The sequence below is a fragment of the Kogia breviceps genome, chromosome 3 (assembly GCF_026419965.1).
Source record: "Kogia breviceps isolate mKogBre1 chromosome 3, mKogBre1 haplotype 1, whole genome shotgun sequence".
NCBI lineage: Eukaryota > Metazoa > Chordata > Mammalia > Artiodactyla > Physeteridae > Kogia > Kogia breviceps.
Window position 1 is genome coordinate 76,148,345 of NC_081312.1, and position 12,372 is coordinate 76,160,716.

At 42.7% G+C, this 12,372-nt stretch overlaps 1 protein-coding gene across 12 annotated transcripts in view; it reads left to right on the top strand.

Moving 5' to 3' along the window:
* Positions 1 to 12,372, top strand: part of CHD8 (chromodomain helicase DNA binding protein 8) — a 57,989-nt gene that overhangs the window by 4,193 nt on the left and 41,424 nt on the right. For 3 of the 12 annotated variants that reach the window (XM_059057375.2, XM_067028813.1, XM_059057379.2), the window contains exon 1: positions 9,195 to 9,269. The exons of 6 other annotated variants lie outside the window; for them this stretch is intronic. The gene's annotated coding sequence lies outside the window, so the exon portion shown is untranslated. Of the gene's footprint in view, positions 1 to 9,194; positions 9,298 to 12,372 lie in introns of those variants that run through there. 3 more of the 12 variants (XM_067028819.1, XM_067028818.1, XM_067028811.1) reach the window with 3 other exon arrangements.

Below are 12,372 nucleotides of genomic sequence, written 5' to 3' on the forward strand. Positions count from 1 at the left end.
TCACGGGCCCAGCCGCTCTGCGGCATGTGGGATCTTCCCAGACCGGGGCACGAACCCGTGTCCCCTGCATCGGCAAGCAGATTCTCAACCACTGCGCCACCAGGGAAGCCCTAACTGAATTCTTAATTTCACCTGAGAGGAAGGATATTCAAGACCTGTAAAGTCTTTGGGGTTTCTCAAATTGTCTCTCATGGTCATTAGAGAAACCTTTGGAGTATCCTGCCTCCTTTTTTTCCTCCACTACATACTTTGGGGATACATTATATCTTTAGGGATTATTCCTTTGGGACATGGGTATTCTGAAGTACCCAGTCCCATTAGTGATATGGGAATTTCTCTTTGGTTCTAGAAGAAATCAGTGATTTCAGTAGTTTGGCTGTCTACTTAGAACCAAATCATAATAGAGTTTTGTAATAGAACATGAAAGTCATACTTCACATATTCTATGATTTTCATGTTCTGTTACAGATATCAGATGTATATCAGATATACATCCATCTAAATAAACTGAATGACTGGGAAGATTTTTCAGGATTTTTGAATAGGAGCTACCAAGTTGCATGAACACTGAACTTTCAGTGTTTTATTCTTTTTTTAAAAAACATTAATTAATTAACTTTTGATTGTGTTGGGTCTTCGTTGCTGCGTGTGGGCTTTCTCTAGTTGCACTGAGCGGGGGCTACCCTTCGCTGTGGTGCGCGGGCTTCTCATTGCGTTGGCTCCTCTTGTTGTGGAGCACGGGCTCTAGGCACGCGGCTTCAGTAGTTGTGGCGCACGGACTTAGTTGCTCAGCGGCATGTGGGATCTTCCCGGACCAGGGCTCGAACCCATGTCCCCTGCATTGGCAGGCGGATTCTCAACCACTGCGCCACCAGGGAAGTCCCCAGTGTTTTATTCGTCATTGCTTCCACTCAGTACCCAGTCATTCTTTGTTTATTTACATATTAGTTCTTCTATAAAGTGTAGTGCTTTTGCCTGTTTTTCAGGTATGCCTCCTGTTGGGGGGACCTTTTCCATGAGGAATTAAATATATATGGGTAGTGGTCACTTACATTCACTGTTTTCCTGAAAGTCATGGGAGTCAAAAGTTGAGGTACATGGGTCTGGGCATGTGAGCTACCAAGGGACAGCCTAGTCAGTTGGAGAACTGTAAGTTCCCACAGGCAGGCATTGTGAAGTAAATGGAGTATGCAGACACTGGCATCGTTCATACAAACTCAAAAAATGATTAATTGAATTACCTGCGTGTTGCCCTAGCCACCCGTGCTGGTTGAAGTCTGTTCCGTGGTTTTGAGGTTAAAGGGTTATACTGCTTTCTCAGCACTGTAGTACTAGTCCTTTGATCCTGCCCAGCAGTCCTGCTATTCTAATTATGAAACTTTTGCATCTATTTTAGTATCCCACCATTCTGCTTAGCAGATCAGCTCAGCCAAACCTCTAAGGAGTAATTTTGCTTTGAGAGAAACCTTTAGTGGTACTGTTTTTAAATTATTGGACAGGGAATAATAAACTCCTTTTTATTTGCCCAGTGTGTGCCAAACATTGTGCATTACCTTTTAATCTTCAGAATAACCCTGGAAATGTATGTGATGTTACTTTTATTTTACAGAAGAGAAAAAATAAGACAGTGAGGTTAGATCATTTAACCAGGAGTAGGACTCTGGTCTGTCAGACTGCAAAGCCTCATTCATTATCACCTCCCTACATTTAGAAATTCAGTGCTGACCCCTGTTGGAGAACTGTCTTTGACCATGACATTAGATGAGTAGGCATTCCATAGCCTGTTAAAGCTGTGTCTTTAGCAGTTGTAGAACCTTGAGAATGTAAAATTTCTTTTCATCTTTGTATTTCTGTCTGTTAAAAGGAAAAAAAAATAGTTTCTTTTATTTAACTTAGTTATTTTGAAGATAAGATTATGTGAAATACTTCAAGCCCTACAGAGGAAAATCACTTGGTCAGTCGTGCATATAACTCCATTTTTTAGCCAATGCAAGTCAAACTAGCCAACTGAATTTTCATCAGTCCCATGTCGCTGGGTCATTTTTTGTGCCTAGAGGCACAAGTGTGATGATAACAGTGTTTCTCCCCCTAGCCACACATACTTTTTTTTAGCATAAATGTTGCAGTGAAAACAATCCCTCATAAATAATTGAGTAAGAGTTCCCTAGTGGCCTAGTGGTTAGGATTCCGGGTTTTCACTGCTGCGGCCCAGGTTCAATCCCTGGTCGGGGAACATTGTGCAAGCCATGCAGCGTGCCCCCCCCAAAAAAAAAAATTAAGTAAATATTTATATTTTTCTGTTAGGCTGAAAAAATATATGTATACTTGGCCCAATTAAAGTAGGGCATGTGAGGGTGGTGTGGGAGAGCATAAAGAGGAACAGGACTCTGTCACCTAAATTATATATATTATGGGGGGAGGGCAAAATGGGCAAAGGGGATCAACTGTATGGCAATGGATGGAAAGTAACTTTGTGGTGGTGAGCACGCTGTAGTGTATACAGAAGTAGAAAAATAATGTTGTACACGTGAAATTTATGTAAGGATATAAACCAATATTACCTCAGTAAAAAAAAATTATGTATATCATTATTTATGCTGGATGTCCAAAAGTGGTGTCACACAAGGTAGATATATTAATCCAGTTAGATATTCCTCATCTAGAACCTAGAATATCATTTTCACCTTGGTGAACATGTGCTAGTGAAGAGGAACTTCTCCAGATCCAGTCTAACTTGACCTCAGGGCAGTGATCCTTAAAGATTAGGTTCTTACATTCTGTCTTCAGACTTAGACCAAAACTCCAGAGTTTTACTGGAAAAAAATCTACAATGAGGCTGACTTAAGAATGAATCCATGCCCTATTTTTGAGTCATATGGGTATGGTTTCATCCATTCACTTCTTGCCATAGTTTCAAATTGGCCACAACTGAGGCTTTATGGTCCCAAGCCCAAAGGAGATAACTAAAATTTCATTGCTTTCAATAGTGATTACCACACTATAGAAAATAGTCTTTTATGTGTATTGGATGCAGCTTCTTTTGCTATACCTGAAAGCTGTGTCTGCTACAGGTCCTAAAAGGTGAAGATGCTTAAGATTTTGTGATGCCTCTTCTGAATGTTTCTGGTAGAAAATGTGCCACTGCCTGTTTACTATCTCAGCAGTCTGGAGAAGCCCTTGGTTTTGGTCAGATACCTCCGCATTACCCCTCCACAGCCCCACTCCCACACACCTTTGGCTGGAAGTTGAAAATGCATTCCTTCACAGAAGTACACTGAGTGCCCATTACCACCTGGTAAGCCAAGGAAATATTGTAATAAGTCATACACAGGCCTTGCCCTTGTGCAACTTGCATTCTAATATGGGGGTGAGGCAGGATGGATATCAAACAATTATATAATCAGTTATTCAGTCTACTACAAAAGAAATTATGGATGTTACAAGAGAATTTGTAATAGGGGCATGTAGCCTACACCATAGTATAGTTGCATGGTTAAGAATGTGACTTCAGAAGCCACATTGCCTAAATTTGAATCTGGCACCACTTTTCATTAGCTGTGGAATGTTGGGAAAATTGCTTATCTTTCTGTGCCTCAGTTTCCTCATCTGTAAAATATAGTTATTTCAAGTTTAAGAAAATTGAAACTGCTGATGCATTTTCATTGTTTAGAAGAGGGCCAGGTATGTAATGTACATTCAACAAGTTTGGCTGTTTTTTGTCTGGGAGCTCAGGGAAAGCTTTTCTTTGAATGACGATGTTGAAATGAGCTTTGAAGGATAAGTAAGAATTAGATAGGCAAAATCAATGGGGAACCATTTAGAAGGCAATTGCAATAGTCCAGGGAAGTGAGGATGGTAAATTGATCCAGAATGGTAGTAGAGGCAGAAGTGGATGGATTTGAGGGATGTTTAGGAGGTAAAGGTAGGATTTTAAAATATTGGATAGGGGTGGTAAGGAAGAGAGTTTCTGGTCTCTGCAGCCATGACTGAATAGGAGATGCTGGAGGATGATTACCCTCTGTGTATGTGTGCACGTGGGGGTGTGGATGGAGGAGACTACCAAGGAATCAGTCTCCTTGAGGTAATAAGCTTCTTATAGGGAGAGTTGGACAAGTGGGTCAGCCAGGGAGACTGGAGAGACTACCAGGAAGAGCTATTGGGTAAGCAAGTGAATTAAACAGGCCTGGAGTTCAGACGTCTTGCTCAGAGATATAAATGAGAGATGTGAGTATATAGATAGCTTGTTGAAGAAAATAATGAATTGAGACCTTGTATGTGAATTAGACATTCTTGAAAAGAAAGTATAGAATGAAAAAAAAAGAAGGCCTAGGACCAAAGCTTGGTGAACTTCAACAATTAAAGGCTGGTAGAGGAGAAGAATAGCAAAGGAGAATTGGCCAGAGAGGTAGAATGAAAATCAGAAAAGTGTGATGTCCTGGAAGCCATTAGAAAAAAGTGTTTGGGCAGCAGGGGTGTTTCTGAAATCTTTATGACCCTTCCTTGGCGCCCTGAGAGTTTTAATTTGGGTCTCTCACTACTCAATGTTGGATGCTCGTGACTTAGAACATCTATAGCAGGTTAGGCTGACTGAAGCCGGTTAGTTGAACATGATCTTTAGATGCTAGAATCTAAAGTATAGTTATTCCTGTTTGCTGTAAATTAGATTTAATGTAGAGGAAGCAAGGGCTACAGTGCATATTCAAGCTCAATAGATATTAGCCTGCTGAAATTAATGAATTATTTTGAAGGCCATTCATCTGGGTGGTGATTCCCTCTGAGGCTGCCTAGCATCTCCAAGGTAGGTAGAGACACTGGCAAAAACAGTTTTTTTCCCAATAGTCTATCCAGCAACATTCGTTGAGTACCTCCTAGAAATAGTGGTTACATACCAAGAAGTGTGTGAGATGTTTCATTAATCCTCATTAATGGCCCTGTAATTTGAGCCCCCTTTGTACAGAGGAATGAACTAGACTCAGAAAGGTTTATATACTTAGTGGGACAGAAATTTGAACCCAGATCCCTCTGACTTTAAGCTCATCATACCTCCACATACAAATATAACTAAAATATGAAGTAGAAGATAATTATCCCCAGAGTACTTAACAAAAATACTATGAAAGCTCATATGGGACTGGTTACTCTTAGCTTGACATTGAAAAGTAGAGATGCATTAAATCCAATGGACATTTTAAAGTTCTTATATTATTGGACATTTTTGCTCTTTGTTCAATGCAATTGATTGCTCTTTCCCTCAGCAACACTCTACTCTCTTTGCTTCGGTGATATTGCACTCTCTGCTTCTCTAGCTTTGCCTTTTCTACCTGCTTAGTAGGTGTGGCTTATTCTGATTCTTAAATCCTGATGTTCTCTTGGGTTCCGCTTTAGCTTTTTTCACTCTACACCGAAAATCTCAAATTTCGGGGTTTCCAGCTAAGTGTTTTTTCTAACGCATAGTGTTTAAAACATTTAAAAAAATTAGTTGTCTGCATTTAAAACCCAGAAGATTTACATAAAACTCTGTATTTCTGGCTTTTGAAAAAACTGAAGTTCTCTCTCAATCTTGGATGTATGTTTCCATATGGCAACACTTAACTAGAGCTGAATAGCAGCTGCTCTCTTTGGAATGGACATCCAGTTCTTCACAGACCCCTCACATTCTCTGTTGTCTCCCCAACAGTAGTGGTGCAGTGTTTCATATACTAGCTCTGCTCTTCATACTCCCTGGGTAATCTCCACTCTTAAAACTACTATTTTGATACTGATAACTCTGTCACCAAGCCAACTTTTATATTTATAATCCAACCTTCTATTGAATATCACCACTTAACATGCTATAGGTAACTCAGACTAAACATGGCTGAACTCATCTTTCCCTGTAAACTGTACATTTTACCAATTTTTATCCCCTAAGTATTATTCCACTCTGGCCTTTCTTTCCCATCATTACCTTTTGAACTACATTCTTATGATTCAGGCTCTAATCATCTTTTTTTTTTTGTGGTACATGGGCCTCTCACCGCTGTGGCCTCTCCCGTTGCGGAGCACAGGCTCCAGACGCGCAGGCTCCAGACGCGCAGGCTCAGCGGCCATGGCTCACGGGCCCCTCCGCTCCGCGGCATGTGGGATCCTCCCGGACCAGGGCACAAACCCGTGTCCCCTGCATCGGCAGGCGGACTCTCGACCACTGTGCCACCAGGGAAGCCCAAGGCTCTAATCGTCTTGTTGGTTGCAAACAACAGAAATCATCTTTTGGCTAACTTAAGCAGAAGGGGAACATATTCGAAGGATATTGTGTGGCTCACAAAATCAGTGGGAATGCTAGGGAATCTGATTTAGAAAATGATCTGAAACCCAGGGAAGTTGGAAATATGGAGAACGTGACCAGGATCAATCATACCACTGAACAGTCTGTTTATGGTGCTGCAGAATTCCAGTGTCTGACATTGCTGAATATTGTCTAACTGGTTGGTTCTGGATCTTTGTATTACCACTGCAAAGTCAAGGTTTTCCACAGAAGTGTCCACTTAGACTAGGCTAGGTCATGTGCGTACCTCTTCTGTGACAAGAAGAGGAGATGGGACTCTGCCCCTCATTTCAGTACCCCCACCCACCCATCCCAGCTCTATAGTGGGGATTAAGATCCACTCTTCCATGGAAGACTTTTAACCTTGCGCTATTCTCCCAATATAGGAAGGGGGAAGCAGGAAAAAAAAGTCATCAAGCATCCACAATACAACTCTTTTCTGGACTACCACAGCAGCCTCCTGACTACTTCTGTGTCCTCTGTTCCATCATCCTCCAAATCTATTCTCTGTCCAACAGCCAGAGTTAGCTAACTAAAATGCATTTCTGATTATGTCGTTCCATGTTTCAGTGGCTCCTCATCCACCTAGAAGAAAGTGCTTTAACATGGCGTTCAAGGCTTTTTCCTTGAAGGGTCTGGCCCTTACCTATCCCTTCAATCTTATCTCCCTCTGATTTCTTCTTTGTGATTTACACTTTAGCAAGACTGAACTTCAGAGGTACTTAGAGTTTCCTCTACACGTCTCATGGCTGTTTTTCATTGCTATGCTTTGTTTTGCCTTTCCTCTTACTGTCCCTGTTGGCTGAATACCCCTTTCTTGTAGCCCACCTTACCTTCCCTAGTTAACGCCTCCTCATCCTTTAAGAAACTTGCTTGATACCTTTTTCTCCTAGTTTATTAAGTCCCTTTCATCTGTGTTTCTGAAATAGTCACTATTGTCATAGTCCCTACTCTTCACCCTCTCCCCACATGTATACACAAATGTACTCCTACCTGTTGTAAGTTCTTTGAGGGTAGAGATTGTCTTATTCATCTTTGGTTCTCTTATACTACCATATTACTTCATATATTATATTCTCAATAAATGTTGAGATAATGAAGAGGCATTTGATATAGATCTTAAAGGATAAGTAAGATTCTGATAAGACAAAGAAATGAAATAAGGATGACATAATTTGAAGGCAAGTGTATTAGCTAGGCCCAGATGAGAAAAAATATATGACAATATTAAGTTGTCTTTTTTGGCCAGCATGTAAGTGTGTACGTAGGAGAATAGTGGGAATAAGACTAGAAAAGCAGGGAATTCCTTGGTGGTCTAGTGGTTAGGACTTGGTGCTTTCACTCCTTTGGCCCCGGGTTCAATGCCTGATCGGGGAACTAAGATCCCACAAGCCACGGGACATGACCAAAAAAAAAAAAAAAGACTGGAAAGGCAAAATGTGGTCTTACGAATTATGTCTTAAGTAACAGGGAACCTTTAAAAGTTTTTAAGCAGGAAACTGATTTGGCCATACTGTGTTTTAGGAAATTAATCTGGTAGCAGAAAGAATTAGTAGGGGGAGAGATCAGCTATGAGGCTTCTTTCTCTTACACGGGCTGCATAAATAAAGAAGTGGCAGCAGAAATAGAGTGAGATATATGAATCCTGACTTTGCCACCTAGGTTCATGGTTGAATCACTCAACTCTAAACCTCCGTTTTCTCTTGTACAGCGAGAGGACTGACTTGATATGATTGGGTAGTCTTTGCCAGCTCCAAAATCTGTGATATATTTATAGGAGAGCCTATGGGACTTGGCAAATGATTGGATGGTGGATACAGGGGGAGGTTTCAGAGGCACCTTTGAGGTTTTGAGCCTGAGTGAATGGGAAAACAGTATTGCTGTTTACAGGAGTGGGGATTGGGTGTCCCTAGCATTAGTGGTAATGCTAAGATCTTTAAAAATAGGAGCTTTAAGGCTAAGTTGATCTTCCTAGTTTGTAGACTAGAGCACAGAAAATAGGATTTCAATGTTGAGGGTGGTTACATTTCAGGGGAAATTAGTGCTTAGGACACATGCAGCTGTTTTTCTTAACAGCTTACTTTGGGGTATTTAAGCTTGTACCATTATTCTGGGGTTGACCACCCTCGGGCATTTGAGTGGTCTTAAGTGGCATTGCAAAGTGTACACTGGCCCATATGTCATATGGGCTGAGTTTCTAGTGAAGTGAGGTGAGGGTCAAGAGACCAGGTTTTGGGGTGAGGAGTGGGTGTGTATTTTGGAGGGGAGGGCGCTGGGAATTGTTCGTGGGTACCTGCGATTACTTTCTAGAGAGTGATACTGCTGCCCAAGGGTTGGGAGTATCAAGAATGCAGTTTGGCTTGTGGCAGAGAGAGCGCTTTATCTTTTAAGAGTAAAAGGCCCCATGTTCCAGCAATTGGGCTGACTCACTCCCATTATGGACGGAAGATTTGGCCCCTTTTAATGGGTCGTGGGATAAGGTGCAGTCACTACAGCAGGGGAGTTGACAGTGCTGCTAGAAGGCAGGGGATTCAGAGGGAGGCGGAGTTGGCCTAGTGTGGAACCCTCCCTCCCGAGTTTACGCTCTTTGGTGTGCAGAAAACAGTGTAGGTGGTGGGGGAATTTAATCGCCAGGACTAGTTTCCCGCAGCTTGAGACCGTTCCTCTGGCCAGGCTCCTTTTTTTTTTTCAAGCAAGCTGCAGGCTTCGCTTCGGCCCTGGAAACCGGATAGGCCTCTCCGTGCGCTCTCAACCTAACCCCGCGGTGACGGGGGAGGGGGAAGCTCTGCCTAGTCCCGCCCATTGCGCTGTTTTGCGTGTTTGCTTCAGTGTTGAGTGGCAGTGGAGTTTAGCCAATGAGGACGTGGGGCGGGCAGGAGCATCAAGTTAGGCTGCGCAGTAGGAGGGGGAACTGGTGCTGGAGAGACAGCGAGAGGGGCGAACCGGCCCCCCACGGCCGCTGCAGGTAAAGGCACCTCTCTTACCTTGCTTGGGTGAGGCACAGCTCTTTTTCTACTTAAGGGCTAGTTGGGCCTTCCCGCCTGTAGCTTCCACCCTCACATTGCTCCCACCCGGGCATCCACACCCCCCCCACCCCGCATCTTCCCGTCTTGGCCATCCCCACCCTGGAGGGCACCCCAGTAGCTCACTCCCTCAAGAGCATGTACCTCACCTCCATTTTGGGGGCTCCAGTTGCCCGACATCTGCCGCCTCTGCTGTGTGGGCCTTACTGGCACCAGCCCTGGCAGTATGAGCAGGTAATGTACCCGGGTCCCCGCCACCCCCGCCCCCAGTCGCGTCTCCTTCTCCGTCAACCCCGCACTTCCTTACCTTGCCTCTTCCCTTCCACATGAGTACATATAATTTCTGTAGTTTCTCCTTTACCCCTTGAACATACGTACATGCTTTTAGCATTCATAGTTGCCTATTTTGCTTTCCCTGTTTATTCAGAAGGACTCACTTTACCAGCCATGTTTGCCCCAAATGTCCATACTTCTGATTGAGGTTTGAGTGCTTTTTTCGGTAATTGGGAAAACAAAAACAGAGTAGCCACACATTTGGAACTGAGAATGGTGAAGATAGAGAAAATGGCCTAGGATCTTGATCTTCGTGAGGAGAATCTCCTGAGTGGCTCCAAGTTAATAGCTCTGTTTCTTATGGTCTGTGTCCTTCCATCCTGATCCTTTGCTGACCCTAAATTGTGATTCCATTCACCTTGGATATTTATTTCCCATTTCTTTATAAGATTTGAGACCCTTTGGGTTTCACAGATGTCTCCATGGTACAGTTTTTAAATCCTCTTCTTTTAAAATATGTTAGTGATTTTCATTTTAAGCCTTCTGATTTATTTTATTTTCAAGGAATTTCTTCAAACTGCTTCTACCCATCTTGTTTCCATATCGTGTTTATGTCTTCCTGCCTGCCTGCGCTGATCTCTTGAAAGGATAGTTTCCAATAACAAGATTAATACTTTGAAGTAAAATAGTTTGTTCTTTGAGCAGTTAGAGGTTAAGTGAGCATGGCTGCAACTTTCTAAAAGTGCATATTAACCCCCCAGAAAAGATCAGTTTTTGTCAATATGGCATTCGTCTGTTATCTTCTAAGAGGATGGACAGTACAGAGAAATCTGTAAAGAGAGAATGGATGTCTGTAGTTCAGTTTATATAATTTTATGTCTTAGACGGCTGGACTAATGTGTTTCATTGTTTCTCATCCATCATAAACAATATGATAAACTCCCTTTTGAGAGACCATAAGAAATCTTACCCCATCACAAAGATGTTGATAATCCTTCCAAACCAGGCATACTTCTTTCTCTGCCCCCCCTGCCTCTACCCATGTTGTCTTTTACAGATCCTCACAGACCAAGAGATATTGTCCAGTTTTATTGAATATAAATAACCTAAACAGATGTTTTCCTTTTCCATTTGACAAATATAAAATTATAACACCGAATGCACATTTTCAAACTTTGCATACCTTCCATCTCCCAGTTGAGAATCACTGCTTTGTTGAAAGGTATGGGGAGATTGAGATGGAAAAGTATAGAGTAGAATTAAAACTCTAAGTCCTTTATGATTGGACAGACAAGTTGTTATTGAAATGGGCAAGGGTAGGGAGACACGTTAAAATAAGAACAGGAGAGTTGGGGCTTCCCTGGTGGCTCAGTGGTTGGGAGCCCGCCTGCCGATGCAGGGGACGCGGGTTCGTGCCCCGGTCCGGGAGGATCCCACGTGCCGCGGAGTGGCTGGGCCCGTGAGCCATGGCCGCTGGGCCTGCGCGTCCGGAGCCTGTCCTCCGCAATGGGAGAGGCCACAGCAGTGAGAGGCCCGCGTACCACAAAAAAAAAAAAAAAAAAAAAAAAAAGAACAGAACAGGAGAGTTGGGACTCTAGATTACTAAGAAAACCCAGAAGAACTACGTTAAATATGATAAAGCTGCAAAAAAAATCAGTTTTATTTATTTCGAGGAAAGGGGGTAGTTTCTCCTTAAAGAAGACGATGAGATGAAGGGCTTTATATAAAGAATTTCTCTGGCTTGTTATTTGGAAGTTTTAGATGGGTGGCCTTGGATTTTAACCTTAACTTACTAGTTAGTTCTACTTCTCCCCCTCCCCCTCCCCCTCCCCCCCAAGGTTTTCTGTTGTTAGTCTACTCATTAGTTTGGAATTACGGAAAGTGATTAAGTGCAACCATCAAGCTCTGTCTTTCCTTCTGAGCATATACATATGTTTCTCTTTGGGGCAGTGGTAGGTGAAGACTGACTTTTCATTCTCAATATGATTAAAGTTTGCTATGATTTCTTTATTTAGGCAGTTGCTTTACTTAGGGATATACTAAGGGTTTAGTATATTTGAATGCTTAACATCTATTTATTTAAATAATGTATTTATTTATTTATATTTGGCTGCATTGGGTCTTCGTTGCTGCACACAGGTTTTCTCTAGTTGCAGTGAGCAGGGACTACTTCACATTGCAGTGGCTTCTCTTGTTCCGGAGCACAAACTCTAGGCACGTGGGCTTCAGTAGTTGTGGAGCACGGGCTCTAGAGTGCAGACTCAGTAGTTGTGGCGCACCGGCTCAGTTGTTCCGTGGCATGTGGTATCTTCCCGGACCAGGGCTCGAACCCGTGTCCCCTACATTGGCAGGGGGATTCTTAATCATTGTGCCACTAGGGAAGTCCAACATCTATTTATTTTTATTACCAGGGTTTGAACCATGGAAAGAGAATTCTGCCAAGCTCATCTACCATGGGGTAGATGAACTTGGTAGAGTAGGCCAGACTTGGGTATAGCCAGGATAAACCATAAGTAGGAATAGAAGGAGGGGTGAAGAAAGTTGGAGATATGTTTGGAGAAGGTTTATTCTTTTGAGAGTCAAGGACAACTTAGAGATGTGAGTTAAAAAAGAAGCTGGAGACTAGGATTAAAAAAATTGTACAAGATGAATTAGGTCAGTAGAGGTGAGTTGATGGGATGGGACTGAGAAGCAGTGAGACTTGATGCTGTGGCATTAAGTCAGTGGTGAGGTTTTTAAATTATTGGGCCCTGACTGACCCAGGAGAAGCAG